This window comes from Thermobia domestica, chromosome 16, assembly GCF_964235325.1.
Source record: "Thermobia domestica chromosome 16, izTheDome1.hap1.1, whole genome shotgun sequence".
In the NCBI taxonomy this organism is placed as follows: Eukaryota; Metazoa; Arthropoda; class Insecta; order Zygentoma; family Lepismatidae; genus Thermobia; species Thermobia domestica.
Window position 1 is genome coordinate 177,689,960 of NC_137469.1, and position 14,571 is coordinate 177,704,530.

Sequence of the window (14,571 nt, forward strand, 5' to 3'; positions counted from 1 at the left end):
TGAACATTGAAGGCTGTGTAGGAGCCCCAAAAACAGGGAAAAAATCTACATTTTTCGTAAAGAAACAATAAGTTAGTGAAACATCCAGTTCTGTTTACTAGGAAGCCATGTTTGCTGCCTATCTAGAATAGACAGAGTGAAAGAGTGACTTTACTTTTTTTTTATTTCAAATTCAATTAGGGATTAGGGAAATTACGACCTGTTTAGTGCATGTTGTTCGTGTATTAGGTAGATGTGATTTTTTATTATTTATTTAGTAATTGCATGTACGTAGTAGGTTTGATAGTTGTAATGTAAATAATCATAATGGCAGCTTAAGTTAGCTTAAAAGGGCTCCTATCCCCTTTTCCAAATTGAACCAATTCTAGCGGGGGAATGGGTTAGTTATTATTTGTTTTAAGGCCTTTTCCCCTCTCAGGGGAAGGGTCCCTCAATAAACCTCGTTAAGGTGCCCCCAGGGCATCAATCTTTGGCAATAATTATGTAAACAATTGGTCAGGTCAATTGGACCTAGGGTTACCTTTCTCATTTTGCCCCCCTTTAAGTTTAATAGAGCCGACTGTATATACCAACAAGGGAGTATTTTTCGTCAACATGCATGTAATTAAATGGTGCATGTTTGGTTTAGTTAGTTGTCTTTATGTATAGTACTAACAGTGGTGTATGTAGTTAGTAGTTTTGTGTGAGTGTGTGAATTTTCGGTTAGGACAGTGTATAAATATGCGTTAAGTTAGTACCATTTGTCTAACTCGAAGTATACTAAACCGGAGTAAATATTAAATTTCTGATTAATGAGTACAAGTATATATTTCAGTACACGGTAAATTATGCCTCCACTACAGCGCCATTGCGTCCGGTTTCGCTAATCAATTGTTTGTTGACATTACGACATCGCATGACTTAGTGATTTAAGTTGTTTGATTTTGGCCATTTATTTCTAAATTACATCCCGTGGACATGGTTTTCGGTTCAGATGAGTATACATTCATATAAGATAGCATGAGATCTTACTGTACTGAAAATTTCAGCTTGCTAGGTCCAGTAGTAACTGAAATATCTACTGAAATAAAGAATACCTATTTTCTTAATAGAAGTAAAGCCCATATGCTGTTACTGTTTGTTTCAAAATGTAGTATTAAATTCTCTTTTCCCGTGGCTGTAGAAAATTCCATTGTTGCTTTAGTTTTATCAGCATATCAGAAATAAAATCATCGTTGACAATTTAACTTTCAGTAAATACACGTATGATTTTTTTTTTTAAACTGCGAAGTAAATACAATTTGGGTGCTTCGAAACAAAGAGTACGTGGATCGATGAATGTTATCGTGTAGTAGTTTGAGCGTGATAGATTGTGATAATTATATATATTTATTACTGTGTAATGTAAATATGTGTATGGCCTGCGTGTAAAATGTATGAAATAGGGTGTCTGTAAAATATTACTTCGCGCGAAAATTAGTAGATAATGAATGAATGTAATGATATATTAATAATATGATATAGAATATGAATGAGATGATGACACCTATATTTAAATGGATAGGCCTAGTGTATGTTATATAGTGAAAATATGAATACGTTTACGAAAAAAAAAAATCTCTCGCGTTTTGACTTCTACACCAGTACATTCATCCAACCGAGTTTGCTACTTGAATAGTAAATTGTAGTTGGGAATTGTGTGTTACTTCGCATTTAAGTACCTCATAATAACAGCCCCGGATCTTAAGCCTTTCAATAGATAGGGTAGCATCATGTGGGAATTACTTCTAAAGGGTGACAGAAATGATAATTAAGAAAACCAACTGCTATATCCTGTGATCATCTAAAAGTACAGGTTTCGGTCATTTGTACCTTTAACATTCATTGCCTCTCCGAGATTTTTTTTCGTTGCTTACCTTATTTATTTATTGTGCAGTGTTCATATAACTCAGTTCGGACTATCCGATTAAATCAACTGCTACTAAATTAATATTTATGTCATTAGCGTACCCGGACGTCGACCCCTAGTCCCCTTAAGTATTTTCATGTCTTTTCTTAGTTTAATTAGATGAGGGAAATTAACGACGTCCCAGACTGTGGCATGTCTGCGCGGGGTAGCCATCGGTGATGTTTGGTTATTGAAATCACCGATCCAAAATTCAGTTTATTTAATTTTTTTTATTTTGGCAAATTCTCATTAGGGATATCTTAGCTATTACTCTAATTTCATTACTATTCTGGAATCTTCTAGTTTCCAAGAGGTCGGATGATTTTTTTTCTTTTGAAATTCTAAATTAACGCCGTCTCTAACCTTCCGGAGGATTTTCGGGACCCTGCTGGTTTGGGCCGGATACGGGGATCGGATTTCAATCTTACAACCAAACTCTTGTGGGATTGGGATCTGATGGACACAGAACTTGCATCCTTGGCAGCAGGGCGCTCCTTGAGTCTACGTATTTGAGTAGACCACCCTTTTGGCATGTTAAGAATATTTTGGCTATGGATTTTGTTGAGAGCGAAATTCGACTTTTATCTTTGTAGCGTTAGTTATTTCCCACTTAAGTCTTTCGCGCCCCTATTCTTCGTCTTCCTTCTTCTCTATCTCTCTCTCTGTCTTCATTACTTCGAGATTTTTTTTTTTTCAAATTTTTTAACCTCCCCCCCCGGTTTCTGAAACTCATGAAAACATACAATATTCATATCACTTATTTCGATCGTATGTACTAACTGAGACATCGAGGGATGCAATTCGTGGAGGTATTGCAGCACATCTCAGGACCATTTTCGCGATATTCAATCCACCACGGGAGAAACTGACGAGAAGGTACACTATACTTTCAGATTCCTAGAAACATTTGTTATTCATTGATCGTACAAATTATATCCATTGATTACTGATTTCTGGTTTTTCTTTCTATTGATTGGTCATATAGTGTGTATGTATTAGTAGTTTGGGCCCACTAGTTTCGAATAACATTGATTTTTTTTTCTGTATATACATCTATATATGTACTTACATAGTTTTAAAAGTTACGTGCCTGCTCTATTCGTTGTATTTCCACCTCTTATGTCAACTTATTAAATAACACCAACTATTTCTTTATACGCGGATCTTTAGTGAATTGAGAATGATTATTGATTATCGGGTTTACATATAAAGTACAATATTGCAACCTTATGAGGGAAAAAAGTGAATTTTTATAGTCAGGGTTTTTGTTTTGTTTTTGAGCCAATAAAATATGAATACTTATCGAATATAAAAAGGTTATGTAGATATTAAATGTCGACGAAATACTACGATGGATATTAAAGTGAAATTTATTATATTGAGTAATATGAATATATATATATATGCGAGTATGTATGTGAAGGGCTCGGTATTTACCCTGGTTGTTTTAGGTTGCCATAGATTTTTGACACCCGACATTTACCAACTATTTGTGATATATAGTATTACCGCGTAAATTGTAATAAATGACATTTTGTTGAGTTGTTATTGATGTTTGTAACTATTAAAGTTGAATATCATGTTAAATACTGCATGTAAATAAAACAAGTAGCAGGTCGTAAGAAAAGTAAAAATAACCCTAATCCTTATCCACATTTATTTTGCGAGATCATAGTGAAATTAGTAAGCTACGAAACAGTGTGCCCCACCAACGAATCCTTCTATCAGTAAACCATGAAACAAATCCTTCCTCTACGATCGGAAACCTAACTATACAGAGACTAGAATCTTTTGACTACACGATCTATACTAGGAAAAAATTAGTGATCTTAAATTCAATGAACTGAAATTTGGTTAATAATTTAATGTGAATACAGGAATATGGAAATATGTTCCCAATGTCTGTGACTGGATTCGATAATTTTTCTTTAATCTTGATAAACTTTGAAATTTTATATCAAGTGCGTCAAGTGACGAAATGAGAAATATAAATATATATGTGATATGAAGCAACTATTTGTCTATAGTTAAAACAAAAACAATTAAATACTCTCATGGACACAAATCACAGTGCGTAAAGAGAGTTGAAAAAGGAGTTATTATCGACGTGAGAACAAAGACTCATAAAATTGTCGAAATGTCTCCTCTTGGGACAGAGACTCAATAAAATGCTACTAAAGTGTTTTTTTTAAAGAATGATTAACCAATTATATTTTTTTTTCTTTCTTTTGCCCGCAATGATATGTATTCATTGCACTGAATCTTAAATATATTGACCTTTGAATTTTTTTTTTATTTTTGTCTTTGGTCTTTTGTCGAATTTTTTTTAATGTAATCCAACTTTTAATATATCTAGAAAGAGAAATGTGTTATTTGATCTTGTTGAAAGTAGTGGATTTCTGTGCATGCTTATGAAACATTCTTTTCATGTATTAAATTTTTCCTGTTATGTCAAACTAAGTTTTCTTTTATTGAAATGTAATAAATGTCTATAGAAATGTAGTTAGGTTAGTTTAATTCAACTAAATACAACCTGAAGTATACATTGTCCTGTATGAATGTGTGTGTGAGTGAAATGTAGGTTTAGTATTAAGTGCACCAATTATTTTGACATATATGTGTGACTTATTATAATTAATGGTAGCTAGCAATTAAAGTCATTGAATGTTAATACTAACTTAATTTAAGTTGGCTCTATGAAGGAAGTAAAAAGGACTGAAGTAGCCTGAACAAATGATCATCATGGGAGAACTGTGAAAGTCAAAATCTTCGACAAATATGTGATACTCTGATTTTTTTTTCTTTCCCTCTGTGGTCGATTCTAACATGCCATCAACTTCGTCGTTCATTTTTTAAATATTGGATATTAGTCTAGAACTTCTGGAAATATTGAATAAACGGTAAAATTAAACTTTCTCATCTATCTCAGAGCTAGATTGGGATAATTCGGTAGTTGGGGTTAAATGGATCTAGGTCGGGGATGTATGGGTTAACATGTGTCTACCTTTGATTACCTTAATACCAAATATTCACCCAATAGCTATTGGAAATGATCCCAATTCGATAATTATTCACTTTCCTTTACCATATTTCTCAAAATATCCAGTAACAGTTTCCTCTTTATCACCTTCTTACTTTACCTCTTTCCTCTTCTATCTTCCTTTTCCTTTCTTCATCTTCTTCTTCTATTTTTAATAAAACTGAAAAGGGGGTCGTGACTGGGAATTCTATATGTAATAAACACGGTCATGTATTTATTTATTTTATTTTATTTTCTTTAGAAGTCCGATAAAAAGTTTTCTCGTTTCGATCGAACCTAGTATGTTCGAAATTAAGAAATGGGCAATGTATTCCAATGTAATTAGACATAAGCTGATAGCTTCATGAATATCCCCACCAGGGGTGAAGGGTTCCCACACACGACTTATTCCGTGCATCACATTTGTTGCAGATTCTTTCTTCCCTCAATCAGTTTTAGATTGACGAGCCGTGACGGGATTCGTTGTTATGGAAACGGTGGTTTCTATGGCAACGGCCCCCCTTTTTTCAGTTTTAAATGTGTCAAATTGAAAACAGTAATGCATATTCCTCGTTTTGTCTTTGTCGCGAGAAATATCTTTGATGATATCTGTAATGAAAAATTTTTGATGGACAACTTAGGGAGGATATAGTAAGTGTGAGTACTGAATAAATTAATTATGGAAACATAATGAGCATTCAACTTCATAAATTAATTTCCGTATATATCAGATGGCAAATAAACTAAATTGTAAAGAGTCAGCATTTATTGACGAAGTTAACTCCAATAAGGACGATGTAATATCATCGGGCGCAAATCTGTCTTCAACATTGGGGGAGACGGGTAAGACCGTTTATATATATAAGCGATGTTCAAAATATTTATGAAGTTGAAAAACAATGCTGTGAAGGATTAAGGAGCACAATTGTCTTCAGTTATTTGGGGGGCTATCGAACTGGGCTCAAGATCCCCCCGAAATAAATTTGTAAGTTTTTTGCATTCCACGCACAACAATAATCCTTCTTACCATTTCTAAGAATGTCATTGGCTTTCAATTTTCTTATGCTCTTTGTTCAGAAATAATGCTGCATTTGTCAAATTTCATTCCATGTAAGAACTACGTCCTTTTGTTCTTTCTTTCGTTCTTTCTACTTTTCTGTTTCTTTTTCTTGATGTTACTTTCTTTCATATCGCTTATCATACTTTATCGACCGTTGTCAGTTGTGATTCAAGTCGGACGTCATCAGTAACACCGAAACTAAGAGGAGTTGATAAACTAAACTGGTGTTCCACACCAACTTGCGCGGATATCAACATGACAGGACTTCGGTTATTATAACAAAGGAAAAATTATATCGGTTAGTTATTTTTAAAAGAACGAAATCAAAACGGAGGAATAATTAGCCCGGAAAATTAGGAAGGCCAAGAGGATGCTATCTTTTTCTTGTATGAATAGAATAAAGGTTAGATTCACTCCTAAATGTTTGCATCATATCATATAGGATTTATCGATCTGCAATTCTTGCCATTATAACTTCAATTTATGCATTAATTAAAATATATTTAATTCTCAAACTCAGGTGGGCAATTGCCAACTTCCTTCCTTGCGTTGGACATAGCCCCTCGAAACAAAATCCTAAATACGTCATTCGTTGTCTTCAACATTGGGTGGTGGGCAGATTTGAGGCTTATTCTAGAGAAGGGACATGAAACTCATATTACGGTAGATGAATATGATTCCTGAGGTGAACCTGTTGTAGAGTATATTATATATTAGGCGATGTAGATGAAGTAGTAGTTATATAATCAGTATTACAAATCATTGCCGTGAACACATTCTGGAATCTGAATACATGCATATTTATAATTGGTATGTTTCTAATTAGGCATCCACAAAGATCAACGTTAAAATTGTTTTATAATAATATAATAATATAAATAATGACTTCCCCAAAACTATTAAGAAAGAATATCAATTACATATGACGCAACAATACTCGTATTTGAGCAAAATTATGATAATCTCAATAACATTACAGGAATCGTTACAGAAAACTGACGTATGTCATATACTCTTTAGTTAACAGATGTAACCTTAAGATTATGGAGAAAAATATTCCAGCAATTGAATTCTTTTCCTTGCTTACGAAGCATCCTCTCTCAAAAGAAAAATTGGGACACGCGGAAATACGTAGGAACAAACCATGGTTCGAACTAGCAGAGAAGAGAAAACAGGCAAAATGACGTGTGCTACAAAATCCGAATGAAATAACTGCACAAAATTTCATAGACATCAGGCGGGAAACTTCCAAAACTTTTAGAACAAAGAAACGCGATTTTTTGAAAGCTAAAGTTAAGGAACTTGAAGGTAATAGTAAAAATAGAAACATTTGGGACATGTATAAAGGGATCAACGAATTTAAGGAAGGCTATCAACCTCATGCTTATATTAAAGAAAGCTTATGGAACAGTTCTCACTGATACAGATAGCATTTTAAATAGATGGAAAGGTTTTCTTTGACGATTTGCTTAACACGCAGCCAAAAGCTAATGTGCGAGGAGAAAGGGAAATACACACCGCAGAGCCATATATTCCAGAACCCAAGCAAATAGAAGTAGAAATCGCTATAAAGAAATTAAAGAAACCCAAATCTCCGGGCGTAAACAAAATTCCGGCTGAGTTAATTTTACCTGGAGGCGAAAAATTGTGAAACAAGATACACAAACTCATCATCCTTATCTACAACAAGGAAGAATTGCCACAAGAGTGGAAAGAATCAATCATTGTTCCAATCCACAAGAAAGGCAACAAAACTGGCTGTAATAATTATCTAGGCATCTCTCTTCTGTCAACATCCTATAGAATCCTTTCAAACATTCTATTAGCAAGATTCACCCCATACGCAGATGAAATTATTGGAGATTATCAGTGCGGATTTAGACGAAATCGATCAACTATCGACCAAATATTTACCATTCGCCAAATACTCGAAAAGAAGTGGGAATACAGTAGCCCGGTACATCAAGTATTTATTGATTTTAGAAAGGCTTATGACTCGGTTAGGAGAGAAACATTATACAACGTTCTTACAGAATTTGAAATACCGAGAAAGCTAATTAGTTTAACTAAGGCATGTTTAAATGAATCCCAAAGTAAAGTCCGTGTAGGAAAATTTTTGTTCACGAGTTTTCACGTCGAGAATGGCGTGAAACAAGGAGATGCGTTGTCGCCATTATTATTCAACTTTGCCCTGGAATACGCTACAAGGAAAATCAAAGATAGCAACCAGGGCCTAGAGTTGAACGGTGCTCACCAGGTTATGCGTACGCTCATGATGTAAATTTAATAGAGGTTGATTTGAGAGAAAGAAATGCATAGAAAACTAAATACATGGAAGTGCATCGGGACCGTAACACGGCAAATTATGAATGCGTGAAATATTAAATAATACTTTTGATAAAGCGGATACTTTCGAAAATCTAGGATCAATATTAACAGACGAAAATCATATTCACGAAGAAATTAAATATAGACTAAAAACAGGGAATTCGTGTTATTATTCAGTTCAAAATCTCTTGTCGCGAATTCTGTCGAGGAATTTGAAGCTTAAAATATATAAAACGATAATCATGCCTGTAGTTCTGTATGGTTTCGAAACATGGTAACTTACTCTGAGGGAAGAACGCAGACTGAAAGTATTTAAGAATAAAATCCTGAGAAGAATATTCGGACCCAAGAGGAACGGGAATGGGGAATGGTGGAAACTTCATAACGAGGAACTACGTAAATTATACGGCTTATCAAACATTGTTACGGTCATCAAGTCTAGGAGGCTTAGGTGGGGAGGATATACGGTATAGCCAGGATGGAAGAAAGTATGAACGCTTTCAAAGTGTTAGCGGTAAGACCAATCGGAAAACGACCATTAGGAAGACGTAGGCGCAGATGGGAAGACAATATTAAGATGGATCTCGCAAAAATAGGAATGCAAAGTAGAAACTGGATTCAATTGGCTAAGGATAGAAGTCAATGGAGAGCTTTTGTGAACGTGGCATTGAACCTCCGGGTTCCATAGGGCATAGAGTTGGCTTACGAAGCATGAGTAGATGCAGTAGATGTACCCCACTATGGCTGAAATTTGATCCCTCCCGTTCTTAGAATTCGGTATCATTTCCTGGAATTGGGAGGCAAGTTTCGACAAGCCTTTAGTTGCTATGGTCATAGCCTTTTACGGCTACCAGAGAAGTGCGTGGGAAAATTTTGGTTTATCTGAACGTGTATGAGAACAGTTTGTTGTTATGGTGATAGTCTTGGATGGCTTTATCGTCTTGGGTGGTCATACTCTTGGAGGGATCATAGTCCTATCAGTTATCATGATCGAAGCTTCATGATTGATTGATTGATTTTTGCTTTTCGTTATGTATTGAATAGCTAGATGCTCTTGGCCTTCATAGTCTTGGATGCTCATACTGTTGGCCGGGTCAGAGTCCTATTAGTTATCATGATCGAAGCTTCCCAATGGATTGATTGATTGGTTTTTCGTTATGAATTTGAATCCCAAACCCCTCCACTTCCTCCTGCGAAGAACGTAAGGGAACGTTGTTACTATGCTCATACTCTTGGACGGCGAAGCTTCCCAATTGGTTGATTGATTGATTTTTGCTTTTCGCTATGTATTGAATAGCTAAATGCTCTTGGATGGATGAGAGTTCTATTAGTTATCATGATGGAAGCTTCCCAATTGATTGATTGATTGATTTTTGTCTTTTCGTTATGGATTTGAACCCCCACCAAAGCACATCCACTTCACTCCCTCCTGCGAAGAACGCAAGCGAACGTTGTTACTATGCTCATACTCTTGGACGTCTATCACGTTCGAAGCTTTCCAATTGATTGAATATCAAGTTCGAAGCTTCCCAATTGATTGATTGATTTTCGTCTTTTCGTTATGTATTGAATAGCGAAGAGCATACTTAATGTCTTAAAATATTCAATGCTTTCTCATCGAGAATCGAACCTGTACACTAAATATGTTTTCATTTTGAAAGCTCTCTCATTGAAATTGAACGCAAGACCAGTACTTCACGATTTAGAGTTGAATTAATTCTTGCATAAAAAAAAAAAAAAGAATTTCATGTATTGATTTTAGCGTAGCATATGATATGCACATTGTTCGAAGCTCTTCATTTCGAAGCACTATAATGTTTTCAAGTGTTCAATGATCCCTTTCTCTCTCTATCATCGAGAATCGAACCCGGACCAAAGTGGTATTAAAACATAAATAACAACCATAAAAATAAAATTTAAAAAATACAGCATCATATTATTATTATTATTATTTTGGGAGTGAAAGTGAAGCAGACAACTAATCTTGATTGTAGCTTCGCTAACTTATGAAATAAAGACTTTACACAAAATTCTACTTTGGTAGGGAGCTGGGATCGAATTTGGTACTTCATGATTTTAAAGTTGAACTAGTCCTTGCATGAAAAAAAAAGAATTTCACTTCGTTTTCACGACAGAAAGGATCGAATGACTTTCATGTCTTAAAATGTGTAATGTTTTCTCAACGAGGATCGAACCAGCAGGACACGGGAATCAAACGCAAGACCTGAGAATCAAACGCAAGACCTGTACTTCACGACCATTGAGTTGAATTAATCCTTGCATGAAAAAAAAAAAAAAAGAATTTCACGTATATAGCACATCGTTTCACGACAGAAAGGAACGAAATAGAAATATTTAATGCTCTTTCACTAAGAATCGAACTAGAGTAAAATAATATATTTGTCTTTATTTTTTAGTCTTTGTCTTTAAAAAAAGAATAAAGTTATAAAGTGTATTTATTCATAGTTGTTTCGTGTGTGATAAAGAAACCAGATTCTACAAACAGACACAGACAGTCATACATATATATATATATATATATATACAGCAGCGTCAAAGAAATGTGTTTTCCCAGTATCTTTTTTTTTTCTTTGTCTGTTGCTTCGTATTCAAGAGAAGAGAAGATTAGCTTATCGAAAAGCAAAACACAAACCTATCTACCGCTTTATTAATCAAGCGATGATAAGAAAACGTTGCATTGAAGTGACAAAATGTCAGTGAACACCGGCTGACGTTTGTCTGTCTGTATGTAGCATATGCTAGGAAGAGGAATAGACCAATGAGTCATTGTGTCCCCCTAAATTTAGGAAAGGGAGCCGCCATAAGACTGGTAATTAGGATATATGTATAACACTAGTAACGGAACTTCTTGGTTTATTTTTAATAATAATAATAATAATAATAATAATAATAATAATAATAATAATAATAATAATAATAATAATAATAATAACTTCCAATTTTAAGTTTCATGGATATATTGACTAGACTGAAGAAGACGGTGATGATGAGAAATGAATGAAATGATAGAATAAAGAAAGTGGGAGGAAACGAAAGTACACCGAAAAAAAACCACGCACGTGTTGTTTGTCCAACACAGAAAGTTCACTTGACGGAGGGAGCTGGGGGTTTGAAACCAGGACCCCCCCCTCAAACACCGGAGGTGAACGCTGTACCATCAATCAACGTACACTCAAAAAGTGGGAGGAAACGGAAGAACTCCGAAGGAAATCCACGCATACGGTGTTTGTCTATCATAAAATTCATTTGTTGAAAGCAAAAGTTGAACACGGGGAAGGAGGGCTTCATTTTCAACTCGGAGACCTATGCACAAAAGATGAACGCTCTTGTTCACCAGAAATTTCACTTGTTGTTAGCTAGGATCGAATTAGGGATCCCAATGCACCAGAAATATTCGTTCGAGTCGAATCATAGTTTTACGTCCAATTTTTAATTATGTCTGTTAAACTAGTAATTTTGTCTACCAGAAAGTTCACTTGTCCGGGGCTGGATTACAACCTGGATACACCATACATCAAAGATGAGCACTGTACCATTGATCCACTAGGGTCCCCACCTGCGATGAGAGAGAGAGAGGTCAAATCATAGTTTGACAAGAGAGTCAAAGAGAAAAGTCTTAGATACAATGTTGTCTAACACCCAAAGTGAGTTTTACGTTCCACGATTATGACTGTTAAACTAATGATTTTGAAAGACGGAACTTTATGATGTGAATGATGTAATAATAATCATAGCTTGTGTGTCTTAAAATTTTGATAATATGTCTACTTGTTTCTCCGTTTGTCTATGTATCTGTAGTACGTGGAGTCCAGACGAAGCGAAGATATGTGTGTTTTAGCAAATGAAAATAGTATAATCTGTGTGGGTGGGACAAGTGAAAAGTGAGTTTTACGTCCTACGGTTACGTCTACTAGGCTAATGAAGGAGAGGTGATAATGAAAAAATGAATGAAATGATGTAATGAAGAAAGTGGAAGGAAACTGGTGAACTCCGAAGGGAAATCGACGCATACGATGTTTGTCCACCACAAAGTTCATAGGGTACGAACTGGGATCGAACGAGGGACCCCCAAGCACTTAAGGTGAACGCTCTATCATTGAGCCACCGTTCCCCATGGAACGAAAAAATGAAATGAAATCTTTGAGTTTAACGTTCCACGATTATGCCGGTTAGGCTAAGTGTACTATGCTATTGGAAGACGAACGAGGGACCCCCAAGCACTTAAGGTGAACGCTCTACCACTGAGCCACCCTGTCCTCTGGAACGAAAAAAATGAAATGAAATCTTTCAGTATAACGTCCCACGATTATGCCGGTTAGACTGAGTGTACTATACTAATGGACGGCGATGGGACAAGTGAAAAGTGAGTTTTACGTCCTGCGGTTACGTCTACTAGGCTAATGAAGGAGAGGTGATAATGAAAAAATGAATGAAATGATGTAATGAAGAAAGTGGAAGGAAACTGGTGAACTCCGAAGGGAAATCCACGCATACGATGTTTGTCCATCACAAAGTTCATAGGGCACGAACTGGGATCGAATCATGGACCCCAGCACTTGAGGTGAACGCTCTACCACTGAGTCACCGTGCCCTCTGGAACGTAAAAATGAAATGATAAGGACGGTTTTCCGGGGGCAGTCAATAGCATCTTTTCGTTAAGTTGTAAAGGAAGCAGGGAATTTGTGGTCGCTAAAATTAATAACAAGTATATAAAAAAAAAGACGTGATTTAAACACGGGACCTCATGCACCAGAGGTAAACACTCTACCACTGAGGCACTGAAGTTAATTTCATAATTTTCTAATGTTAATAAGAGTGAAATCTAACGTTAAATACACATACACAAGTCAACGAACTGAGAGAGAGTTTCTGTATCTGCAATGTCTACTTGCAAAGAGCAGAAAAATAAGATAACAGAACATGTTTTGTATTTCAATGTTGTTCTCCAGCTGTCGCGTCAACATTATCTTAGGTCATGGTTTCAGACAACACGAAGCGAAGATATGTATGTGTGTGTGTGTGTGTGTGTTTTAGGTAATATTAAAACAGTGTTTGAGATCTAAAACTTGACAAAACTAGTGTTGCTTATACATCTCGGATGCCGTTACTCATGTACACATGATGTTGATTGATTTTTGAGTTTAACGTTCCGTTCAGCAGCGAGGCTATATGCATCACAAAGTTCACACGACGAAAGTTAGGATTGAACCAGAGACCCCAATCACAGAAGGTGAACGCTTTACCACTGATCCACAGAACCCCACGATTTCATCATGGGGCACAAATCTTCAAGTTAAAACAATTGACTATTCTCAAATAAGAGAACATTTCTTCATTTCTTTAAGTGGATCTAGGAAGTTGAACTTTATACAGTTTTCTCCATATTATAGTCTAAGCTGTATGTGATATTACTTTAAAAGGGCGAAAGTAGTTAAAATATTCCCTATTATTATCATCAATTTCTTCTAAAATGCTCAGATTCCCGTCATAGAATTCGTATACTAGCTATGTACACAGGCGTGCATTAAGAAATTTTTTGTTGGGAGAGGTCCAAGCTTTGGGCGACGGGGCTCAAACACTACAAACCTCTGTGTAGTATTGAACGCGTATTATTCTGCACTCGAAAAGACAATAAGTACTATCTAAGTGTATATCTTTCTGTCTGTCTATCTGTATGATGAGCATAATCGTGGTACGTTAAACTGAAATATTTTCTTACGTTTCGAACGTAAGAAATATGTGAAAGTTTGTGTGTGTGGTTCAGTGATAAAGCAACGACGTATTCTTTCAGATGAATACTTAGAATAGTAGAACATTGTTCCGCAACCCCCCGTGCATGCGGTCCCTAGTTCGATCACCGATCAAGTAAGCTTATAATATTTTATTACTAATTGCCGCCCACTGTGGTCGACTTCCGAACATAGTGTCCGTGAGTTTTCATGGTCTACTTATATATTTTTATTTTACTAAGTATTCATTCATTCATTCATTTGTCTTAATCATTCGTCTTCCTCAACATAATGAGCATAATTTATTACTAATTGTCGTGCACTGTAGCAAAGTGCATGCAGTCCCTAGTTTCATCTCCGAACATCATGTCCGTGAGTTTTCATGATCTACTCATACATTCTCATTCTACTAAGTTATAGCAAATTCCGAATTCGTTATCTTTATTTTTTTTAAAAGTAATTAACTGAAGGTGTGATGATTGACAAA

At 35.6% G+C, this 14,571-nt stretch overlaps 1 protein-coding gene across 1 annotated transcript in view; it reads right to left on the reverse strand.

Moving 5' to 3' along the window:
* LOC145672844 (uncharacterized) overlaps positions 1-14,571 on the reverse strand; it is a 174,542-nt gene that overhangs the window by 129,804 nt on the left and 30,167 nt on the right. The window lies entirely within an intron of this gene.